We start from the raw sequence: 25,749 nt of genomic DNA, 5'->3' as shown, positions 1-25,749 counted from the left end.
AAGCGGGTGGGCTGGAGGAGGGAAGCACACCTGAACTTTACAAATCAAACTTTGATGAACGCCTCCATCATCACAGAAAGTTCTTTTGGGCAGCATTGCTCTCTAGAGGGTTCCCGAAGGTGTTTGAACATGACAGGTTTGAAAAAACCTGCAAAATGAAATTTGCTGTCTGCTTACTTCCAAAGCCAGGAACTGGAAAAGCTGTTGAACTGCACTGGCTGCCTGTCTTAAAATACACAGAGCAAATGCTACAATGAATCAGCCATCATCAACTGGGCTCAGAACACAGCCGGCCATCACTGCTCTAGAAACCAGGGAAACATGAGATCTGGGACTTTGGCAACAGGGCTGGATTTTATGTGGATACCTGAAAAACTATCTACAGAATGTACTCTTACATAATGAATAAGCTTCCTTCACTGATAAATGCCAATTTTCCAGTGGACCATGGAAAATTGGCTATTTTGGGCCACTCTGTGGGAGGCCACGGAGCTCTTAACTTGTGCTTTGAAGAATCTGGAAAATTCAAATCTGTGTCAGAATTTGCTCCAATCTGCAACCAGTTCTCCTTCTTTGGGTGGGCGGGAGGGCAAAAATCTCTCAATGATTATTTGGAATCAGATTAAAAAAATGAAAAGCTTACGATGTTGTTGTTCTTAGGAAATTTGATGCATGTTCTGGTTAGACATGATCTAGGAGATGACAACTAAACATTTCAGCAAGACAGCTACTTCCTGACATCAGACATTTTTCAATTACAAGAGGGTATGACTATAGTTACTTTTCATTACAATCTCTATTAATGACCACATTAGACTTTATGCAAAGTTCCCGAGTACAGGAAAAGTCAGACACTGTAATCTCTCCTGAGTTATAGAAGTTAGAACAAAGAAACATACAGTTATTCAATTTTAAAATATGTGTGTTCATGATACTAAAAGAGTTTCATGCTGTGGTTGAATCATCTGCTAAATAAATGCAATAATTCAAATTTTAAAAGTTCAAGTGTATAATTATAATTTTAGAAGGCTTATCAACCATCAGACATATTGGAATGGCACCAGACAGTTATTCAGACTTTTCTGCAGTTACTTTAAAAAAAAATGTAGTCAGCCTGGTCTTATCTTATAGGTCTCTTTGACACATTTTATGAAGCTGTAGTAAATCAGTCAAGACTTGTCTAAAGAGCAAGTTTTGTTGAATGAAGAATGAATTTTCACTGCTACATCTGTGAGAAGTAAGGAATTAATCACTTTTTTTCCAAAATCAACTTAGATTTAAGATGATAATGATAATGATGATTCCTCTTCCTCTTCCTTCTTCTTCATGTCAGAAACTGGAAATATAAACTGTACTCCATTCTGTGCTATAGAATTCTCCCCATTCCTGTTGACAGCCCTCTCCCCACAGGCATTTGAAGAAGTTCCCTTGATTTTATTTCATTCACTTTTATTTCATCACAACTAGGGAAATCCACAACAGTATACATGGGTACTTATTAAAGTTTCAAAAATGCAGAATTTCACCCATTAATGTTTTTATTCTTAAAACATGAAATAAAAAATGTAGCCTCTCTAGGTTCTTCCATTTTAGATTCAGGACTACTTTCAGTGAAACGTGTCACATGGTCATGGACGGTGGACTTGAAAGTTTTTATTCCAGCCACACCATGGTCCCAGACTCCCTCACACCGCCCCGCCCCTAGGGCATCCACCCCAGCCAGCCACGTGTCTCACCAACCCTGGCACCGCAGGCTTTCATGGCTCTGGCTCTGTCTATCCTCTCTGCCCTGCACAGGACCACAAACCTTTCCTGCTGCCTTCTTTAGGGATGCACCGCCAGATGGATCCATGGATATCCTTGCCTTTCTCCTCTCAGTCACTGTGCCTCCAATTTTGCCAGGCTCCTGCCCTTATTGATCCCTCAAAAGCAGAGGCTTGGGAAAAGAGCCAATGCTGAGCCCGACCCAGCTCCTCAGTCAGAGCTGCTCCCTTCCTCCTGATAATAGACTTGCACTCTTAACAAATTTGACAGGACCCAGAGAATTTCTGAAATGGCATAAAGTGAACAAGGATGCTCTCTCTGTATCAGATGAAACCCAGCTGCTAACAGTCTAGTTCCACATGAAATCTCATTCAAAAGAACAGTAATGCAGAAGCTAAAAGAATAACCAAAAAAGCCAAGACTTTACGGTAGTTTCACATATCCTCCAGAGAGCTCTTCCGGTGGGTGCAGACAGAGGTACCCCGCCCCTACTACTGCCAGAAGAAGCCTGCGGGGGTAACCAAATGTTTGCATGTTGACTCCTTTTCTTGAATTCAGGAATTTCCTTCTGTGTGATCACTTTCTTGAGTAGGCAGCTGAGAAAGCCACTGACAGCTGCGGAGCTATTTTCTCCTTTAGTCACAAGATGATGGAGATAATCTAGGATGGAAGTGTGGGGGAGAGAAGGAGGAGACGGATGCTCTCTGCTCCAACCAGAATAGGGTAACATGGCTCTTAGATCATCCCTTCACGAAGATCAGACACCTAAATGACTCATGATTCTCTCCCTTCCATTTGATGAGAAACAACCGGATCATATCAGCTAAGCTCCTGAGCTGTCAAAATGAAGGATCAAATTTTAAAAAGTCTTTTTGTTTTGTTTTGTTTTAAGGATCATTACAAAATACATAATCTGGATTGCATTGTTTCCCCCCAAAACTAAGGAATCCATAAAACTCAATAGAATACTATTTCCCAAGTAGGAGATCTGACTAGGAAAATTATTTAAAGTTAATCCTCTCTGTTTTGTTGATGACTGTCTAGCTAAAATATGAATAAAGTTGGATATCTAGAGTTGTTCACTGTAAAAAGTTTTCAGGTGCCCTGACTGGGAATGTATCTCATTGGAGGAAGTTATTGTTTTGGAATTTTCCACTTGTCATCACGATTCCATAAAATTGTAGTTCAATCACTCTTTATTTTATATGTATTAAGCATACTCTGTATTTATACAATATTAGCATGCTAATGTTGTATATATATTATACAATATTAGCAATATACAATTATATATACAATATTAAACTCATAATAGACCACTGATCATTATATTTATTGTTTAATATTATTTTGAACAATGAAAGTTTCTTCAAGACAATGCATATTTTCTAGATTGTTCCCTGAGTGTTATGTATGACAATGTTCAGTTCAACAAATATCTGTTGAGCACCTTCTATGTGAGAGGTGGATGGATATTTTAACATTGCTGTCACTTAAAAGGGAGTTGTTAATTTTGGCTAAGTTCTAGGTAGACTTCTCCACATCCCTCAGTTTTTCTTTCTTCATCATCATTAACTGACCATCTTATAGCAATAGTATAAGCTCTTACTTCCGCCATGATTAAATTAGAAAGAGTAATCCACTCAATAAACATAATTTTATTTTAAAAACTGAAATGTAATTCTCTATTTTAGCTATATATTATGACTTCATCTTTAACTTACAACTACAAAATATACCACGTAGAAGATATGGAAAGAAATGAAAGAATATACAAATGCTAACATGTTCTATTCGGATGATATGATTATTCTTATCTGTTCTATATTTTCATTATTTTTCAATACTACATTAAAATGAAAAATATGCAAAGTGTGCCTTCTTACTAATAAACTTCATCAACCATTGGCCTCAGGCAATTTCACCTTCTTAAGCCTTCTTTAAACTCAGAATAAAAGAGTTGAATTCAATATTGGCACCTTTTTCTGTACTCACTCTGGATTCAAATTGGCTTTCAAGTTTCTTAAATTCTCTTGGATAATCTCTCTCCCTTAGGCTACCTCTAAACTTTTGAATCTGGCTTTTTTTTTTTTTTTTAATTAGAAAATAATAATTCTCTTACTGGCTGTTTTTAAAGCCATTATCTTATTTCCTCCCAATAATTGGCATTAAGAAAAGTATAAAACACTTTTGTTTATAGTTATATTTTCTGTACTATTTTTAACAAACTTGTCTATTTCTCTGAGCTCTGAGTTTAAATCTGGATTTGTTTCAACAAATCAACAAAACTGTTTACCGACCACCGATTGTATGTCATGCACTGTCTTTGATTAGGGCCACTGGGTTCAGTTGTCCACATGTACCTGGCTAATGGGTGAAAAGAGGCAACTGGTCAACATGTGCCAAGAAAAAGATTCTGGGTAGCCCTTTCCTTAGCATTGCATAATGATATAAAATAAATTTGAGATAGGTATATTCCTGCTTTTAGGAACTTAAATATAGATAGGGGAGATGGAAAACTGAAAACAAAGGGGAAAAAAATTGAGACAGTAATTTATTTGCAATTTAATGAAACTGTAAATTTCGAAAGTATTCGATGAAGGAAAAGAGGACTGGAGTATTTAGGTATAGCTCCAATGAGTCAGTGGAATATAAAAAGAATCTTTAGGTTTAAGACCAGTGGTCTTATCTATTTTTAGTTACATAAAATTTTCATTCAGGGACAATCTTATCCATAAAGTGGGTTATTAGAGACATACCCTGTGGTTTGAGTGGCGTCCACCAGCTCCCTTCATCTTCTCAAATGCCTCTGAACCTCACTCACATCCACCTCATTGCCTGAGATTAGTGTTATCTCTGTGAGCTAAGGTATGGCCATCACAAGATGCCCTTTAAAAAAAGAAGACGGTCCCAAAAGGTTAAACATCCCAAACATGATCTGCTTGGATGATTCTGCTGAATGAGCCTGTTCTCACCTCTGCTCTGGAGAACCAGAGTGTATATTCACCTGAGGCTTTGCTGAGGGACTTGGAAAGAAAAGGCAGAAAAAGGTACTTTTCTTTGTTTTGTACTTCTGTAAATCATTGATAGCTCCATCAGTTTTTAGACATAGATGACTCAAAAAAATGATAAAAGTGTGGATTATGTTATCAGAAAAATGTACAAAACCTAAAACATTACATATAATTAATTCATGGAGCTCATAGATTCCTGAAGCCTGTTTGGAGATCCTAGAGATCACTGAACAAAGGGTCATTTTTAGTGTCTGTGGTGCTGGGGAAACTGGTGCTGTCCACCTTCCCTTTCTTCTATTTATAGTTCATCCACTCAACTTCCATGCCCCTCCCTTTCTCTCCCCTACACCATTTGTAGGTGGACAGAGCCGTTGAAATAATGACTAAGGATTTTCACACAGGAAAAAGGAAGGCTATGTGCTTCTACCTCCAACTTGTTTCCATGTTCTAAAACTATGTAACGAAGAGCAAGGGGTAGCCAAAGGAAGCTAGGGAGTGGGGAGTGGTGGAGAGAAAGGTGGGTGATGGAGGTGGTGTTGTACAGACCATGTGATGTGGACCGCTCTGCCATACTTGTTACTGTCAAGTGGAAGCTCAGTTTAACGTATCAGGGAAAATCAGACCACAGGGCATAGCCATCACAGAGTTCTGTGTCTGGGTCAGGACATACGGAAATAAAGAAGATAGAAATCCTTACTATGGCCTTCACATGGCAAAAGTCTGGAATATTTTAAACTTGTTTTCAGGGTCTTTGACTTCTCAGGCACAAGGTTCCAATGCGGCAGTGCAGAGGAAGAGGGTCAGGATGCATGCGCTGAGCTACCCTGGTTCCCTGTTTGAGAACAAAGAATGTAAAGAATTCTTCCACCCAAAGTAATCAGGGACTCCCTGCTACCCCTGCCAAGGGAGTTTGTATTGCTGAGAAGGGGGCACTCTTAACTTAATTTTGTCTATGTAATTTACTCTTGTCTCTATCTCATAAATTCAAGAGAGTATTACTCCCCTTCCCCTTTCTCTGCACAACTCACCCTGAGGTACTATAAAGTTCTACCATTTTCTTTAGTCGGGTTTATTCATTCCTGTTACATCAGCTCAATGGAAGCAGGATCAGTTTTATTTCTAAGTGTTGTTAGTGATGCATAGACAGCAATCCCATCACGACTCTTCAGGTATCAGGTCTCATAGTAAGTTTTTGTGATATTCAGTAGTAGTTTTCTATTCGTTCCTATTTGTTCCTACAAAGTGTAGGGATTAAGTGCACAAAGTCCAGCCAGACTGCTGGATCCCAAATCCCACACACTAATGTTGCTTTGCTACGTAGGCAAAGGGCTAAACCTCTCTATGCCCATTTCTTCATTTATAAAGTGCAGGTAAGAACAGAACCCTCCTCATAAGACTGGCGATTTAACACATACGTATAACATGCTTAGAATAGAACTTGGCATATGGTAAGTGCTCATTAAATCTTAGCTATAGTTATTAGTCTGTTTGCTGAGAGTGCCGCGTTTTCAGCACCCACAATGTGTGAATCAACCACTGGTAAAATTGCCATTGATAACCTTCCACTTGGAAGTCATTAAAATGAAATACAAACTCCCATGGCATATGGGGAACATGTTCTTCAGAACTTCTGACTCTAGAGAAGGTGTATTGGTGGAGGCACACCATTATCCTTTCCTCCTCATGTGCCAGGGAAAATCTCCAGAAAAGAACATTGTATTCACTGGGAGTTTTCCATTTGCCCTTAAGAGACCATAGCGGTAGGGTCCAATAGGCTAAGGTAAGATAGCACAGTGGCAATAATCTGATCTCAGTTGTGTCAGCAGTCATGTGGGTAGCGCAAGCTTCACAGAGACCTGGGGCCCAGCATACATTGAGGGCACAACTTGGAGTCCCGAGACTCATTCTCTCTCTGTGCACCAGCAAGAACATAGCTTAGGGGTGTATTGGTTTCCATCCAGTACACCCCTTGTGAGGAGAACTTTTCACCAAGCAGCACAGAGACGGTTAGCCTCCTGCATGTCAGACTCATACACAGGTGCATTTGCACCCCAGGAGCAGAGCCTGGGAAGACATCGTGGAAGCCTGGATTCCATCTGATACTTGTATAAGCTTTATAGACTATGAATTTTGAGGTCTGAGTCACCTACTCTCTGTCAAGGTTCTAGCAAATCCTCTTCATGTACAATAGTTAGCTTAAGTGTTGTGTTAACATAAAGAAAGGCAGAAGAACAGTAGAGACATTCCAATGATGAGCCCTTCTTCCCCACCTGTCTACCATATTATCAGCTCTTGTTGCAGCCCTGCCTGGTGGCAATTGTAGTGTAATCCAAGGGGACAATAATCAATGGAGAGGAGGAGATTCAGAGGTAAGAGTAGGAGCCCCAAGTGGCATAAGACAAGAATATTATTCGCTTTGGCAAGGAAGGGGATATCAATTCAAATGAAATCTAAGGAGCAGGGAAGAGAGGAGAAATTATGAAATAGTGGGGAGAAAAGTTGAAGGTGTAGAAGTTAACACGGTATCAGCAGATCTCCTTTGCAGCAGATAATGAGATCATCTACTAAGGAGAAAGGCAGGTTTGGGTTGGAATTTTAAGGAGAACTGAAAGATCTTGAGGATTTCCTTGCCTCTTTTATCTTTCCAACCCTAGGCAGCGTCACCAAATTAACCACTGTTACCCTGATTCTGCTGCAAAACTGTGTATAGTCCCCCAGTTCCTGCCTCTTAGGGTTCAAACATCCTAGGCTAAAATTGGAGGATTCCACCAGCTGGAACCTACCCTTCCTTCCCAGATTTGGTTCCCACAACTCTCCATTCTAGCTAAACTCACTGACTGTCCTTCATACATTTCCCATCCTTTATCATCTCTCCACTTTCGTCCCTGCTCACCTTTCATCTTGAGTGTCCTTCCCGCACAGTCCACTCTTACTTACTATTTAATTTCTCCTTGAAGGCTCGACTCTCCACCAGGATGCATTCTCTTACCCCAGTACTAGAAACAACCTGCCTCTTTTCTGCACGTGCACAGAACTTTGTTCATGCTTCTCTTAGGATATTTTTTGCAGTCTTCCTTACACTGCGGTTATTTTTATACTCTCTTCATCTGCTTACTATATTATAAATCTAAGGACAGGATTTGTGCCTTATTCACCTTTATACTCCATAATACTTGATACCCCAATGCAAAATACACTTAGCTAGAGGAAATGCTCTATTAATATTTGTTGAAGTCAATGCTAGGAAAAATAAAGTCATATTAGATGCTTGGAAGTTTCCTGTGAACCTGTACAAATTAGTTGTTATGGATATATTATTTTTTGCATTCCTAGAATAAAATGTTCTAAATACATATATACTTCATTCATTCATTCTTCAGTATAAATGTATTGAATACCTACCAAATGCAAGGCATGTGCATGAAAGAGATGGCACTGGTTCTGGATATACTCGTATGCAATATATGCATTCATTTCTCATTTGTCATTTTGTTTCCTTTCTTTCCAGACAAAAGGGAGCAAAGAGGCACTCCATCACCACTGTTAACCAAGAGCAATGTGTTATAAGAATGACTTTCATTTAAGTCATGACCTATGGGGTCAGAATAAGCCTTGTAATGCTGAACTGAATTAGCTGCAATTTTAACATCAACACAAAATATTGGCTTTTTAGACATTCATCCTTGTGTTTACTTAGAAATTTTGCTTTAAAAAGTATCAGTTACACCCTCCCCATTTTCTCTCCTCTGATTTATTTTCCTGATGTTCATTCAATGAAGAGCTTCAACTCCACTTTTGAACATTGAAATAAACTGATGAAAATTGAAAATCAATGTTTTCCTTCTAATAGTTTGAGCAAAAAAGTAAAATGCCTCCAATTTTGTAATTATAATTAATATATAATGGGGAAATGGTCACAAACTTACACGCTTAAAAAGTAGATTGGTTTGGGGTACGTTTGTTTTTAAATAATCAAGCTTTTTTTTTTCCTTTTCAAGATGCTGTATGTAAATACATTTTTAAAATGTTGTTTCAAGATATGAGTTCACCTGAACTTGATGCTAAAGGATTAGATGTCCACTCCTTTTCCTGCCAGGGCCTCTTTCCATGTACCGGGGTTGGGGGACACACAGGCCTGACTCTTGCTTCCCAAGAACCCCTCATTTCTCTGCACAAGTCTTGGAAGTCTAATCTATCCGTGGCTCCTTCTGCCAGGAGCTTCCTGGATCGTTGCAATGTTGTCTGATGCAGTTTCATTTCTTTCATAGCCTGGCGCTTGGCAGGCTCTCTCTGCCCTCCTCTCCTTCCCTATCTCCCTTGCTTTTCTCCCAAGGCCCATCTGCCCCTCCTTTTCTCGATCCCCCTTTCCTCTCTGCTGCCCTTTATTTCTACTCCCCACCCGCGCAGCTTTGCTCTCACTCTCCCCCACGGCTTCTCTGTATTTGGAGCTTCCGGAAGCCGCCGGCGACTCTCCCCTGGAGCAGCGTGACTGACACCGACTTTCAGGGGGGAGGAGGAGGGGAGGAGGGTAGGCGGGAGGAGGGTGCGAGTGACCGAACACGGATTTGCATCGTCGAGAACAAAACCCCAAGACATCCAAGCAGGTAATCCTGGAGCTGCTGGGCAGGGCGAGGGAGGAGAAGGCCGGCGAGGCAGGTGCGGGGGGCGCCCGTGGCCGGCGCTCCGAAGTTGCGAGGAATGGGTGGGGTGCAGAGGGGCCGGGACGCGGCGGCGGCGCGCGAGGAAGAAAGGCTGTGCGGATGTCTGTGGGGACTGGACACCCGGGACCTGGCGCGAGGACCCTAGCGGGGGCCGGGGCCGGATGCCTGGGGCGCAGGGGCGCAGGCGGGGGCGGCCTCCTCATCTGGGTCAGCGCAGCGGCGCGCCCTGCCCCCGCGACCGACCCCGGTTCAAGGTGCCTCCCGCCGCTCGGAGGGGGTTTGCGGCTGGACTGGCGGCGGCGGCCTCGCGCTCCAGGCTTCGCTAACTTTGCGATGCTCGTCCGCTGGGCTCTGAGCCTCACAGGGAAGCGTGTGTGCGGGGATAGGGGCTGTCATTAGACTGGATCTGATCACAGCCACCTCCATCAGGGCTGGAAAAAAACAGCCCTGGCTTCTCTGCAGGACCTGACTTGAGTCAGTGTGTCATTGTAAAAAAAAAATGCAAAGGCAACTGAGGCACTGAGGGACAGCTTGGAAAAGGTCACCTCACCACTGCTGCTTTGGGTAAAGGGAGTTGTTCCTGGCAGTATCGGCGTTATTATCATTTTTAGGGTTAATAATCACATGTGCGGGTGGTGTTTCCTTTACTCTCATCAGAGTGGTGTCCGGCATCACAAATAGCCTGCAAGTTTTAGCGGTACTTTAATGGATGCATTCTTTACAACGAGTAAATATGGGTGACTGCATTTAGGAGACTGAACTAGGATTAGGTCCAAATGGCCAAGAGGAGATGAATAGTTAGCAAAAAAGATCAAGAACCTTTGATTATATAGTCTTGGGAAAGCAGAAGCCTATGCGACTTGCGCACCTTAGTTTACCAGAACTGTTTACACAGCACTGTTTCTCAATTGTGAATATATATATATATTTTTTAATTTAAAGAATGCCTTAGAATTCTGGGATAAAATATCTAAGCTCATTTAATGTAAGATTACAACAGTGGAGTGATGTTTGGGGAAATGGTTCTTATAGGCTATACTGTAAACCTCTTGAGGACATGGTTGGGGTTTTGGTAGTTCTTAGAGCACGAAACAGTATTTGAGTCACAGCATGTAATGAGGAGACGATAAAAGTTTATTAAACTAACTCAATAGTTTGAGTGTGGCTGGATCATGACTTCTTGAAATTGCATATTTTGCAAGGAAATTCCACAAATCCACAAATCTAAAAATCCTTAATAAAGTTAGAATCAAGGTGTCATATAAATATTAAAGCTAAAGAGAAAAAGAAATTAACTATGAGAAATCATGAAGGTGACCATCAAGTTGGTCTTAGCTGGTAGGAAATAGATTTCTGCTGCTCACTGTTGATGTGAGAAGTCAAATTTGTTGATATAGTGAAAGGTTTGGCAAACTTTTTGTGTAAAGGGCTAGTTGGTAAATATGTAGGCCGTGCTGGCCGTGTGGTCTGTTTAGTAACTACTCAACCGCACCATTGTGGCTTAAAGCAGCCATAGGCAATACGTACAAGCATGGTGTGGTTGCATTTCACTTTATTTGTAGATGCTGAAATTTGAAGCTCATGTAACTTTAACCAGTAGGAACATCTTTTTCTTTTTTTCCCCCAAGCATTAAAAAATGTAATAATCATTCTTAGGTTGAGAGAAGACAGGAGACAGAAAAACAGGAAGGTGGGGGGGAGGTTTATCCTGTTGGTAGTAGGTTGCTAATCCCCCCTACATGTGACAGAGTTTGAAGATGAACGTTTCGAAAGGATTAGTGGGCCAGATTCTCCTAGTGCTTAAGTCATACCTGGGAGTTGTAGTTAAATGCCTTCAAAAGTAGTATTAGCTTATTTAGGGCATTATAGTGTTTTGTTTGGCCTTGAATTCACCTAACAGATGTCTTTATGAATGAGGATTTTTTTAAGTTATTTAATTATGTAATATTTTATATATATCAATAATATTCTAAGTTTATGTAAGCTATAAACATTATATTCAAATGACCCACTGTGACACCATCACATAGCTTTAAAAACTAGGGCTTAAGAACTAGATAATTGTGAAAAGATAACCCACAAAATGGGAGAAAATATTTTAAAAGCGTATATGTGATAAGGGACTTGTATCTAATGCATATAAAGAGCTCTTACAACTCAATTTATAAAAGATAAATAACACAATATAAAAATGGTCAAAGGATCTGAATGGATATTTCTCCAAAGCAATGGCCACTAAGCGCATGAAAAGATGCTCAACATCATTATTCATCAGAGAAATGCAAATCAAAACCACAATGAGATACCACTTTACATCCACTAGGATGGCTAGGTTCAAAACATCATCAGATAAGTGTTGGCGAAGAAGTGGAGGAATTGGAATCCTTATACACTGCTAGTGGGAATATCAAATGATGTAACGGTTTGGGAAACTTTTTCAAAAGTTAAAAATAGAGTTGCCATATAATAAAGCAATTTCACTTGAAGTATATGTATCCAAGAGAAATAAAAGCATATATCCACACAGAAACCTATATACAAATATTTATACCAACACCATTCATAATAGCCAAAAGGGGAAACAACCAAATGTTTATCAACTGATGAATGGATAAACAAAATGTGGTATATCCACACAATAAAATATTATCTAGCCATAAAAAGGAATGAGTACTGATACATGTTACGATGTGTATGGATCTTGAAAACATTATTGGAAGTGAAAAAAGCTAGTCACACACACAGAGAAAAAAACATATCATATGATTCTGTTCATATGAAAATGTCCAGGACAGGGAAATCCATAGAGGCAGAAAGTCAATTAGTGGTTGCTTAGGGCTGGGGGTTAGGGAAGCAGGGCGGGGGGTGGGGAGGGTTGGGGTGATAAAGGAAGGATACAAGGTTTTATTTTGAGCTGACGAAAATGTTCTAAATTTGACTGTGGTGATGGTTGCATATATCATTGAATTAAACACTTCAAATGGGTGAATTGTATCATATGTGAGTTATATCTCAGTTAAGCTATTAAAGAAAATAAACAGAAAGCTACAAAAAAAGAACTAGGTTGTTACCTATACCGTTGCATCCTGCTTTGTGCCCTTCTCTTATGCCATTCTCCGTGTCCCTCCCAACCCTGAATTTTCTGTTAATCATTCTCTGGTTTTATTGTAAAACAGTTTTATGAAATACATATGTAGTTCAAAATAGTATGCTGGTAGGTTGGCTTATTTTTGATTTATTAAAAGGGTATATATAATATTCTCACTTTCAAAAAACTCAACATTAATTTTTTGAGAATTACCCATATTGCTGCATGTAACTATAGTATTTCTTGGCAAATATTTCACAATTTATCTTGTTTCTTGCTGATGGGCATTTGAATTGGTTCCCATGTTTTGCTATTACAAAGAGTGCTTATTTGGAAACCTTTTACACTTATCTTGGCACACATGTGCAAGAGTGCTTCCATGTGAATGTAAATGTACCATGTATCTTAATGACCCCCCAAAATTGAATCTTTTTCTGACTTTTACATTAATGGTATATACCCAGTTTATTTGTTCCCCCAAACCAAGATAAAATGACTAGAGCTGAGAACATGACTTCTCATCCTATTTAAATTCTAATTGTAATATTTATTTGCTCATGTCCTAAGAAGTGTGGAAAAACACTAATCTAAAACTGAATTTTACAGCAGGCCCACTTAACCCAATCACTTATGAACATTTTCACCTCCTTATATCACCTGGGTTTGGGATGGGACAGAGCACAACTTTAACTATTAAATCAAAGGGATATTACTTTAATCAAGGTACGTAAGTGGTTACTAAACTTCACTAACATTTTCCTTGTCTGGTATCTTGCTGGGTAGTCTGATATTTCTAACATGATTAATTTGGTTATTCTGGTAGCAAGCCAGTTGGAAATCTGGTATTTTAACTTTGGGTACTTTCTAGGTCTGCCCTGATACAGGCTGTGAACTTTTTCAGTTCATTCAGGATATTTCCACTTTATTCAGGAAGTGGGGGGAGCACCCTAAGGCCAGAAGAGGCCATTATAAGGGATTTTTTAAAGTTTTTTTCCTTCTGTGGTAAAATATACATAACAAAATTTACCGTTTTAACCATTTGAAATCATACAATTCAATGGCATTAAGTACGTTGACAAAATCATACAATAGTCAACACCATCCATCTCCAGCACTTTTACATCATCCCAAACTGAAACTCTGTACCCATTAAACAATAACCCAGCCCCCCCATAGTAACTACTATTCTACTTTCTGTCTCTATGAACTTGCCTATTCTAGGTATTTCATATAAGTAGAATCATAGAATTATTTGTCCTTTTGTTACGTGATCTTTTATATGCAGAGGAATTCCATCTTGTTTTGTTTTTCTGTTCACTAGACCCTTTTTTCACTAAAGGAAAACATGGCTTCTTTCACCTAAAAAATATGCAATATGATTGTTTGCTTTTCAATGTACAGCCCTTAGAAAGGGACAGACATAGGAAGTTGTCTAAAACCAGAAGAACATTTATGGATGGGGTCTTTATCTGCACTGTTTAGTTGATTAGGCATTTAATAATCCTGTTTTCTCATTAACCACTTAGTCAAGTGGAGAAGGTACAGTTAGTCCTTAATTCTTATAAGTTTCATACCTGTCTGATGAATGGGTGAATTAGGTAACCTTTGATGTTCCTGCTAGCCCCCAGATTCTCAGAACTTTAAGGCCATTCTACAATAGAAAAGTTTGACCTACAACCATTCTTGTTTTGATAGAAAGGGGTTTTAAAGATCAGGAGGGTTTTGGGAGACTAAAGTAGAAATGAGGAGGGCTAAATGGCAGTATTGAAGAGGAGGATGGTCACTGGAGAAGCTAGATTCTGGAGACACCAGGGAGAGACCTTATAGTACATAGACAACATTTATTGTCTTGTGTCAATACTTGTACTCAGTTTCATGAGAAAATAACCTTCATTACTTTGCAGCAGTCCCTGTGGAAATTCACAGAAACTCTGGAATCCTTTGGTTATTCATTTCCTCATGCTGAATAACTATAATACGAGGTCTGACAATTAAGTTTGGAAACTTGTTGCAATGATGTTGCTAACATTTCTTGCTATCAGAGGGATTATTCATTATGAATTTGTACCAACTGGACAAACAGTTAACCAAGTTTACTATTTGGAAGTGCTGAAAAGGCTGCATGAAAAAGTTAGATGACCTGAACTTTTCTCCAACAATTCATGGCTCTTGCATCACGACAATGCACCAGCTCACATGGCACTGTCTGTGAGACAGTTTTTAGCTAGTAAACAAATAACTGTATTGGAACACCCTGCCTATTCACCTGATCTGGCCCCCAATTAGTTCTTTCTTTACCCAAAAATAAAAGAAATATTGAAAGAAAGACAGTTTTATGACATTCAGGACATCAAGGGTAACATGGCGACAGCTCTGGTGGCCATTCCAGAAGAAGAGTTCCAAAATTGCTTTGCAGGGTGGACTAGGCGCTGGCATCGGTGCATAGCTTCCCAAGAGGAGTACTTCAAAGGTGACCATAGTGACCTTGTTCCTACTTAGTTTTATTCAGAGAAGAATCACTGGATTCTTATAAGTTGGTTATTTTACTCGAAGGCAACAAGAATCAGTCAAATAGGACCACACTAAGAAAACTGGTCACTGAGATTTTCCAGAACTAGGTAAAATAGGTTTTGAGTGGCAAATTTTATTTCAGTGTGATTATAGTCTGATATGTAGTTGAGGTGTCCATTTTACGGACTCTTGAGTTTTTAAGCCTCCGTATTGCCCAAAGTGTGTAGGTATGGGACTAGTGTGATATAGAGGTGGTCTTTCCATCAGATGAATACTATTTCGTACTTCTGCCCACCTCTCTCCAGTGGCAGGAAACTCAGATATTTGGCCTAGTTAGAAGGTTGATGGAAAAGTCCATCTAATTAGTTGCTTGGCATTAAGCTAAACACAGACAGTCTTTTTCCTGGTATCATGTAGCATACTAGAAACTGTGGCTAGAGATTTTAAGGGGTATAATGCAGGTTCACAAGTATTTGAACAAAATTTTTAAAGTTTGAATTTTCATTTTTCTTCCATAGCCATTTTTTCTTCATTTCTTAGTATTCTCATGGTACCTTCTATCTGTTCAGAGTTTCCACTGTGGACAAACCTCCACCCCCCTTTCCTACTTCCTAATGGCCTCTCCCTTCATTAGGACTCCTCTTCCCTCAGTGTCTCTTCTGAATGAAAGGTGGACAATTATCTAATTTAAGTTCTTCTGCAATTGAAAATTTTAAAAAATAAATTTGGTAATGCAGATGAGTCTAGGTAGTATAGAATGAGGGGTGGGATGCTTTTTTTGTGCTTCTTATTTTAGGCTAGCAATCTTACAACTGTGTACATTAAGTATATACAAAAATTTCCACAGGTACATGCACATAGGAACTTTGAGAAAATAAATTTCCAAATCCTCATCTTACTATATTCTTTTTTCCTAAAAGTGGTCTTCTTGCAGGTTCTCTTTCCCACCTTCTTTTCCATAAACATATTTATCTCACTTTACATAAGAAAGGCCTATATCTAACCTATGTTATTAATCCATTTTACTAAAGGGCCTATCTCTCACCCATTTTATTAAATTGTGTTATCCAAAGATGTAAAAATCTAGGGAATAGGGAGGGCAAAAAAGGGGAACATTTCAGAATATCAGTTTTAGGGGTGAGAAAGTCAATAATTGTAATTCTTGGGCATTGCAAATCTGTGTTTTCTAAGTCTTTGTTTAAAAACAAAAATAAACAAAACAACAAAGTTTTGGTCAAGGTGGCAGAGTAGATAAATGCTATACTAGCCTTCTCTCATGACCACATCAAAATTACAACTAAACTGCAGAACAACCATTATTGAGAATCTTCTAAACTCTAACTGAACCAAATGCCTATAACTAAGGATATAAAGAAGAAACTATGTTGAGACTTATAGGAGGGGTGGAGATGAGGAACAAGCTGGTCTCATACCCACATATGGCATTTTAAAATTGGGAGGGATAGCTCAGCTATGGAGGAACCCCATGAGGAGCAAGGGATCCCAGCCCCACAACAGGCTCTGCAGCTCAGGGTTCCAGTGCTGGGAAGAGAAGTCTTCACAACTTCTGGCTGGGTGTGAGAACCAGTGGAGATTGTGGCTGCTGGAATCCCAGGCATTCCCTTTAAAGGGCCTGTGCATGGTCTTACTCACTGATGAACTCACTGGCTCTTAGCTCCAGCACTGGGGCAGTAGCTCAAAAGGCACCAGGGACATATGGGGAGGAACTGAATTGTCTGGCTCCAGCACAAGGGCTGGAGGAGCAGCTTCTTCCCAGACAGAGGTTCTGGCAGAAGCCATTGTTCCTTTGTTGAGCACTCCCTTGACCCAGTGTACAGATGAAGGCCGACACCATATCTGAGTCTCCATCAACGTGGTTAACCCTGTTTGCCCTACCTTGGTGATTCCCTGAAACTCCACCCCACCCAACTTGTGGGCCCACCCAAGCAGCTTCTAGTGGCTTTTCCATACAAATGTCCTGTCTTGGCTCATGCTAAGGACTTTCCTAAAACCTTTCAAAGGTTCACAAACCCTAAACAAGCAGTATCTGACTTTGCCATGCCCCATACCTCTTGCTAAGCAGTCCCAAGCCTGGCACTAGCAGCATCCAGCCTTGGTTCCCAGCTCAGTCTCTCCCAGATACCTCCAAGCCCTGCACAAACAGCAACCATCTAAAGATCACTTAGTAGCTCATACCAAGTGGCCCCAGGCATGGCACAGGCAGTTGCTGAACTTGACCTGCAACATAGCCCCTCCCAAGAGGCCTCAGAACCAACACACTCAGAGGCCAGCTTCAGACCACACCAGAGTACAACCCAATCACCCCCACAAATGACACCCAAAGGGAAGACTGGGCAGGCAACACAGCCCTGATAAAGCAAATCCTGCTTTGTAGGGTTAGTCCCTGCACAATTGCTCTTTCACTGTAGTCACAACCAGTCCTCACTATCAATCAGCCTGAGGGTCAATCCCTCTCATTGAGGTGCCAACAGTAATCAAAACTCAACTATAACAGGAGAGTACCCACAGCCCAAATAAGGGACACACCTGGAGCACCTGGCTCGGGTGACAAGGGACACCGCACCACTGAGCCCCTCAGGACTCCTATTACCAAAGGTCACGCTACTAAGATTGGGAGACATAGCATCTCTACCCAATACATAGAAACAAAGACAGGGAGGCAGCCAAAACAGGGAGACAAACATGTCCCAAATGAAAGAAGAGAACAAAGCTCCAAAAAAGGCACAAAACAAAATGGAGACAAGTCATCTACTGGTTGCAGTTTCAAAACACTAATTATAAGGATGCTCGATGATCTCAATGAGAACTTTATCAAAGACATAGGAAGCATAAACATGGAGATAGAAAACATAAAGAACCAGTCAGAAATGAAGACTACAGTAACTGAAATTAAGAATATACTAGAGGGACTCAACAGTAGATTAAATGAAGCAAAGGATCAAATAAGCTTGGAAGAGACAGTAGCAGAAAAAACCCAATCAGAATAGCAAAAAGAAAATGGAATAAAAAAAAATGGTGATAGTTTAAGGGACCGCTGGGACAACATCAAGCATAACAACATTTGCATCACAGGGGTATCAGAAGGAGAAAAGAGACAGAGCAAGGAATTGAAAATCTATTTGAAGAAATAATGATGGAAAACTTCCCTAACCTGGCAAAGGAAATAGACATACAAGCTCAGAAAGCACAGAGAATTCTAAAGAAGATGAATTCAAACAGGCTTACACCTGGACATGTAATTAAAATGCTAAAGGTTAAAGACAAAGAGAGAATCTTAAAAGCAGCAAGAGAAAAGCAGTTAGTTACCTACAAGGGAGCTACCATAAGACTGTCTGCTGGTTTCCCAACAGAAACTTCGCAGGCCAGAAGGGATTGGCACGAAATATTCAAAGTGATGAAAAGTAAGGACCTACAACCAAGATTACTCTACCCAGCAAAGCTATCATTTAGAATCAAAGGAGAGAAAAAGAGCTTCCCAGACAAGAAAAAGCTAACAAATATGACAAGAAATGTTAAAGGGACTTCCTTAACAAGAAGAAAAAAACAGAGCAAAAGATGAATAATAAAATGGCAATAGCTACATATCTATAAACAATTACTTTAAATGTAAGTGGATCAAATGTTTCAATCGAAAGACATATGGTATCTGAATGGATAAGAAAACAAAACTCTTACATATGCTGCCTACAAGGGCTTCACTTCAGTTTGAAAGTCACACACAGACTGAAAGTAAAGGGATGGAAAAAGATATTTCATGAAAATGGAAACAAATAAAAAAATTGGGGTAACAATACTTAGACAAGACAAAATAGACTTTAAAACAAAGGCTATAACAAGAGACAAAGAAGGACCCAGTAATCCCACTGTTTGTATTTATCCCAAGAAACCCAAAACGCTGCTTTGAAAGGACATGTTCATCTGTATGTTCATTGCAGCATTATTTACAATAGCCAAAATATGGAGGCAACCTGGGTGTCCATCAATGGATGAGTGGATAAAGAAGAGGTGGTACATATATACAATGGAATATTACTCAGCCATAAAAAAGAATGAAATCTTCCCATCTGTGATAACATAGATGAACCTAGAGGGTATTGTGCTAAGTGGAGTAAGTCAGATAGGGAAAGACAAGTGCCATATGATTTTACTTACATGTGAAATCTAAAGAACAAAATGAACAAGCAACAGAAACAAACTCACAGATACAGAGAACATTTTGATGGTTGCCTGATGGGAGGGGTTTTGAAGCGATGAGTGAAAAAAGGGAAGGGATGAAGAAGTAAAAACTGGAAGTTACAAAATAGTTATGGGATGTAATGTATAGCATAAGGAATATAATCAATAATGTTGTAATAATTATGTATGGTGTCAGATGGATACTAGATTTATCAGGGTGATCACTTTGTATATTATTTAAATGTCTAATCACTATGTTGTACACTTGAAGCTAATATAATATTGTGTGTCAATTGTAATTGAAAAAATAAATATTTAGAAAAACAAAAAACTGAAGTTCCGTCTAGTCAAATTGTAAACTGATGTGAAAGCGAAAATTTAAGAGAGGTTGAAATTATGACTAGCATACAAATGAAAAAAGTGAATATTTTTAAACATTAAAAAATGAAAGACCCAGAACGGTCTGCAATCTGTTCAAAGGGGATCATTGATAGGAATGTCGAAATGAAATTGCTTAATAGATGTAACTCTGGCTTTTTCAGTTTGAGAGGGAAGTCAGTTGAACTTCCACAGGATAAAATTTATTTGCATTCCCATAGACACCAATTACTTACTTTACTATAAATTTTCCATAAGTTAACTTGTATGTCTGCTGAGTGGTGAAATAACCTAGTCAAAGACAATGAATGCTGAAATAACCCAGATGGATGAGTAGCTAAGGTACTCACTAAATTTCAGTCTTTCCCAATCCAATTTTTCTTTACACTGATGATTAAAATAAATTTTGATATTTCATTACCATGTGATATTTAGTATATAATTCAGAAGACATTAAAAAATTGAAATTGATATTTTTCTTCATCTATTCCCATCTCCTCGTTTATGTGAACATAGTTTTCCAACATTTATATTGATAAAAATAAAAATTGAGAATGAAATTGATGTTCCATCTTGACTCATTCACAATAAGTATACTCATCCACATATGCAGGAAATAATTAAAAATAAAAGTGCTCAAAAGGGGTGTTTCCAATAAAATTACTTTTTATTTACGTTAAACAATTATTTGTCAACATTTGCAATATTTGTGTTGTTTTGATAAGTTGTATTCTAATAATAGTAACTTTTTTTGGCATTGAATTTAAATTTAAGTGTATATACATATTTTTGATGCAGAAAAAAGTATGATAGGGTAATGAATCAAATATGTTAAAGCATAAAATGCATAAAACTAGGATAAACTTGTATAGGGCAAGAAGAGTGGAAATATAATTAGCAAAATTTGTGACTGTTAAAGGGCAGCCTGTTCAACTATTCTTTTAAAATGAATGATGATGAATTCCAATAGACATATTTCAGTGAGTGATAAAGTAGTTTAACTTTTACATATCAATGTTTACAGAGTGCTAAAAGTGACATTCTTCACAATTATTCACATTTTTGTGAAAGTTTTTACATGTCTATCTAAAAATGTGTGAGAGAGTTTTACAAAACTCCTTTAAGTTATCTACAAATAAGAGCTTGAAAATCTCTTTGTAACTCATCCTCCCTCTGTTTTCTGACCAAAATCAATAATATATAATGTGACAAACACTTTCTGCAAGTTTAGCGTTGGTAAATGAACCAATTTATTGACTGACAGTTCACGTGACTTCTTTTTCTGTTAGATTTAAGGCAGACATTTAAGAACGAAAGGCCTTGGTACTTGGGACACCTCTCAAAATGGGATGATAGCCTATCACATTTTATTTATCAGGCAGTTACATCTTGACTTCACTCATCTTTCTTTTTTTCCCCTTTGGAGGCACTTACTATAAGGTATTATGTGTGTGTGCATGTATGTGTACAATAATCAGTTGATAGCTCTGTTTGGATCTGTAAATGTATAGCCTTCACCAAGATTGGGGAGTTTTGGGCCATTATTTCTTCAAGCACATTTTTACCTCAATCTCTTTGTCCTCTCCTGGGATTCCAGTGACACTAACATCAGCCTTTTAGGCTTTGTTCAAACTTTTCTCCTCTCTGTTCTTTAGATTGGATAATATCTATATCATCAAGTTCACTGACACTTCCCTTTGTCATCTTCATTTTGCTATTGAGCCTATCAGTGCATGTTTTTTATCATTATTGTATTTTTCAGTTCTAAAATTTTCACTTGTCTCACTTTATAAGTTCTGGGTCTGTGCCAAGAACTTCTATCCCCAGTCCCTGTCATGTCAAACGTTTTGGGATTGAATTCTTGGCATTTTGAGTATTAAGTTGTGAGACTCTGGGTCCTATGAAATGTTCCATTTTTCGTTTTATCAGGCAGTCAACCCAGTTCTGTCTTGCAGTCTGTGGGCAATGGAACATCCAACGTCAGGCACATCTAACATCAGTTCGTTTTTCAAAGCCCATGCTGTGCTGTTTTGGATCCTGTAGAAGGAGAATTTAGGGGTTAGTCAGACAGTGGCTTATGTCATAGCTCAGTTCTCAAGCCTTTGGACCTATCCTACATATACATGGCCCAGCGGAAGAACTGGGGTTTGTGCTGGTTCATGCACAGGATCGGGGGATCCCCTTCTTCAGTCTTTCCCCTCTGGGATTCCTCCCACACTCTCCTCTCCCTTCAGAGCCTTTTTTCCCTGGCCTTCTGGACAGAAATATTGGATTTCTCGCGAAGTGTTAGTTGCTCACACAGCTGCAGTATAGACTGGGGCCACCCTCAAGGCAAAGCCGTGAGAGGAAAAAAATAACAAAAATTCTCCCACACTCTTTGGACCACAGGGCCTCTTTTCCCTGCTCCTCTGGGTTTTGGAGAAACTTTTAGCTGCCTCTGCTGTTGCTTGCTGTTCTGCCACAAAGTTCTGTGACTGCGGCCACTCATGGGAGAGAAAAATGGAATTTAAAAAAAGTCTGGACTTTCCCTCACATTCTTCCATTTGCAGGGCCTCCTTTCCAGGTCTTCTGGAAAGGAGGAGGAGGGTTCTCTCGACGTTTTCTTGTTTACACCCTCTGTGCTGTTCTGAGCTCGGCTCAACTCTGGAAAGAAACGAAAAAAAGAAACACAGAAATGTACTCCCAAATGGGTCCTTTTTTCAGGTTTTGGTTCCCTCCTCAATTCACCTGCTGCTGTTTAGTTTTCAGAGTCAGGGAGTTGCTTTTTGTGTTTTGAACAAAGTTTGGAGATAGGCTGCAGTGGGCTTATCCCTTGGTGGCCGGCACTGCTAACCCCCTTCCTTCTTTCCATGCCTTCCCTTGTACCCTTCTCCCCTTCGATTCCCCCACACCTCACCATTTTTTTCTTCCTGTTTTGCCATTTTTCTCTGTTTCCCCTTTCCTTTGGGCTCTCAGCTCTAAAGTGCAAACAAGAAGAACCTACAGTCTTTTGGTGGCCCACAGCTCTATTCGAAAACTCTGATTTTGTTATAGTAATAAATCAAAGTCAAGTATGAAAGTAGACCCAGAGTTTGGAGATACATGAAGAAGCAAAAAGGGGTTAGAAGAGAGCTCTTGGGCCAGATCGATCACCTGGCTATTTTAGATCAAATGATCCACAGTCACTCTTGTTGAAAATGTCCACACATAAAACTGGCCCAGTACTTAAGAACTGACCCTTAGGGTTTTTCTTTTAAAGGATTTGCTGAATCTGTTATTCACTTGTATGTAAATCCTACAATAAATGCCAGAATGCTGAGATTGGGAAGACTTTCAGCAAACCTTACTACCTTCATTATTCTAGTGACATGGCATTCTTAACACTGAGATGACAAAGTTTAATAAAGGAAACTATTTCTAGTCATGTTGCAAAAAATAGCTGACTTATGAAATGGTATCCCCTTTTACACTTTCAGTCAGTAGCGTTTCTGCAGTTTATTTGTTCTGTGGCATGGTCATAGAAGTGTGGTGTGTGAGATGGTGTGGTCATTGTGTTTGGGGGGCAAGAGAGGTGGTAACTCTTGTGATAATAATTCACAGATTGAGCACTCGCTGGGTACAGATCACAGTGATGAATGTGCTATGGAGAAGTCAGAGATAAATTACAATATGACACTAGGCATCATTTTATAGTGTACGAAGTTCACCTCATCGTCTCCTTTAATCTTCCCAAGAATCCTGAAGCAGTTATTATTTAATAATAAGTAGGTAACACTTATCATTTAATTCCATTCCAGAAGTCCCCTGAACTTTGGGTTCCTACTTGCAGCTGCCAGCTGTCATCTCAGTATCACTGTAGGCACCTCAAACTAAGGGGTCTCAAACTGAGCGCCTCTTCCTTAGCCACCTCCATTCTCTAGCTCTGTTTTTATTGGCACCACCCTACCCCAGGGCAAGACATCTAAGACATCCTACCTTCTCTCTTTCCTTCCCAGCGCCATTTAATCCATTTAATCCTTTCTCAGATTTTACCTATTCTATACATCTCTCAAATCTTCAATCCAAGGTCATCTTCATACAGGGTGAATTCCCAGGTCCCCTCCCAGCTTTATCAGCCACTTTTTCTAACTACTCACCAATCCCGTTACTCCTGGCACTAGTGAGTGCTCCATAAATATTCTCTGGCTGTAATGCTTCCAGGTCTTCGCACATGGTTTGGCAATAGGCTCAGGAATGCATTTTCTTACCTTTCCTCTGAATAACACCTACTCATCCTTTGAGATTTAGTCTAGTTTCCAACTATACTTTAGTAGCTTCCCTACTTCCCGGGCCTCAGGTGAGTACCCAGCTTCTTGGCCCTGCCATTCTCACATACCCCGATAGCATTCCTGTGTACTTTTCTATAATAGGATTTTTCGAATGATAGGCCCTTGTACTCTGACATGTGTTTCTTAAAAATGCTGATTCCTGACAAAATCCAGAACCACTGAATTAGTATTGTTGAGACTGTGGCCCAGGAATCTGCATTTAGGAGTCCCCTTTCCTCCCCAGTGATTCTGACACACAAGAGGGAGAGGAACAGTGAGAACCACTGCTCCGTTCTGTCCCCATATCTTGGGACCTACAGTAGTTACAGGAGTGAGGGGTGTCGCCATTCAGAACAGTTTCTGGCTAAGTGTAATCTCCACCTATGACTTTGCTGGGAGATGACAGCAGCAAATTACTCAGATTTAATAGGTTTTCAACTACACCTTTATAAAGAGGAACTGGACTTATTAGGTTGGTGCAAAAGTAATTGCAGTTTAAAAGGTTAAAAATAATTGCAAAAACCACAATTACTTTTGCACCAACCTAATATTTGTTTGTTAGTTTTTTAAAAGCTTTATTGAGCTATGATTTTGCATACCATAAAATTCACCCATTTTAAGGGCACAACTCAGTAATTATTAGTACACATACAGCATCGTGCAACTGCCACCACAATCCTATTTTAAATCCTTTTCATAGCTCCAAATAGAAACTTTGTGCCCATTTACAGTCACTCCCCATTCCTATCCCATAGCCCTAGGCAACCACTAATCTACTTTCTGTCTCTATAGATTTGCTTTTTCTGGATATTTATATAAATGGAATTGTACAACACATGGTCTGCTGGCTCTTTCAGTGGCTCTTTCACATAGCCTAATGGTTTGGAGGTTCATTCATGTTGTAGCATATATCAGTTCTTCACTCCTCTTTACTGCCAAATAATATTCCATTGTATAGATATACAACATATCATTTTTCCATTCATCAATTGATGGACATTTAGGTTGTTTTCTTCCTTCCTTCCTTCCTTCCTTCCTTCCTTCCTTCCTTCCTTCCTTCCTTCCTTCCTTCCTTCCTTTTGGCTATTATGAACGATGTTGCTATGAACATTTGTATACAAATTTTTTGTGTGTGTACATGTTATGTTTTTGTTTCTCTTGAGTAGATAACTATTAGTGGAATGGCTGGGTCACATGGCAAATATATGTTTAACTTTTTAAGAAACTTCCAAACTGTTTTCCATAGCAGCAGCACCATTTTACATTCCCACAAGCAATGTAGAAGTATAATCATTTATAGCCTCACCAGCACTTGTTACTATCTCTTTTTGGTTATAGCCATGCTAGTGGGTGTGAACTGGTGTCTTGTGTTAATTTGTATTTCACTAATGACTATTGATATTGAGTATCTTTGCATGTACTGTGGCTATTTGCATATCTTCTTTAGAAAAATAGCTATTCAAATATTTTGCCCATTTTTACATTGGAGTATTTGTCTTCTTATTATTGAGTTTAAGAGTTCTTTATATATTTTGGATACAAGGAAAACAATACTTTGACTTTATGGAGAGTCAAAAAAGGTCCATGAAAACCCTGTCCAGGCTGTGGTAGCTGGCCAGAGGGATCTTCTTCTCTCAGTGTCAGGATGTGACCCTTGGGGAGCTTCTAGAAGCACCTCTTTGACCTCTACCTCCTCCATGGCCTGAACAACAGCAGGAGGGCAGTGTGGGAACACAGGAATAGAAAGAGCTTCCCCAATAGCACTGGAGCCTAGAAAGGGTTATAGAGGAGTTTGGGGAGGTCATTCCTTTTCCCTAAAGAGTTCTTGCCTCACATTTAACTAAGGGAAT

General features: G+C 39.4%; 1 protein-coding gene across 1 annotated transcript in view; it reads left to right on the top strand.

Annotated features, from left to right (window-relative positions):
* The first annotated feature begins 9,049 nt into the window (after positions 1-9,049).
* The window catches only part of CAP2 (cyclase associated actin cytoskeleton regulatory protein 2), a 142,421-nt gene continuing 125,721 nt past the window's right edge, over positions 9,050-25,749 (top strand). Inside the window, exon 1 of the mRNA XM_019743010.2 lies at positions 9,050-9,382. The gene's annotated coding sequence lies outside the window, so the exon portion shown is untranslated. The remainder of the gene's footprint in view (positions 9,383-25,749) is intronic.

The sequence above is a fragment of the Rhinolophus sinicus genome, linkage group LG06 (assembly GCF_036562045.2).
Source record: "Rhinolophus sinicus isolate RSC01 linkage group LG06, ASM3656204v1, whole genome shotgun sequence".
Taxonomy (NCBI): Eukaryota; Metazoa; Chordata; class Mammalia; order Chiroptera; family Rhinolophidae; genus Rhinolophus; species Rhinolophus sinicus.
This window is presented reverse-complemented; position numbering and strand designations above follow the sequence as displayed.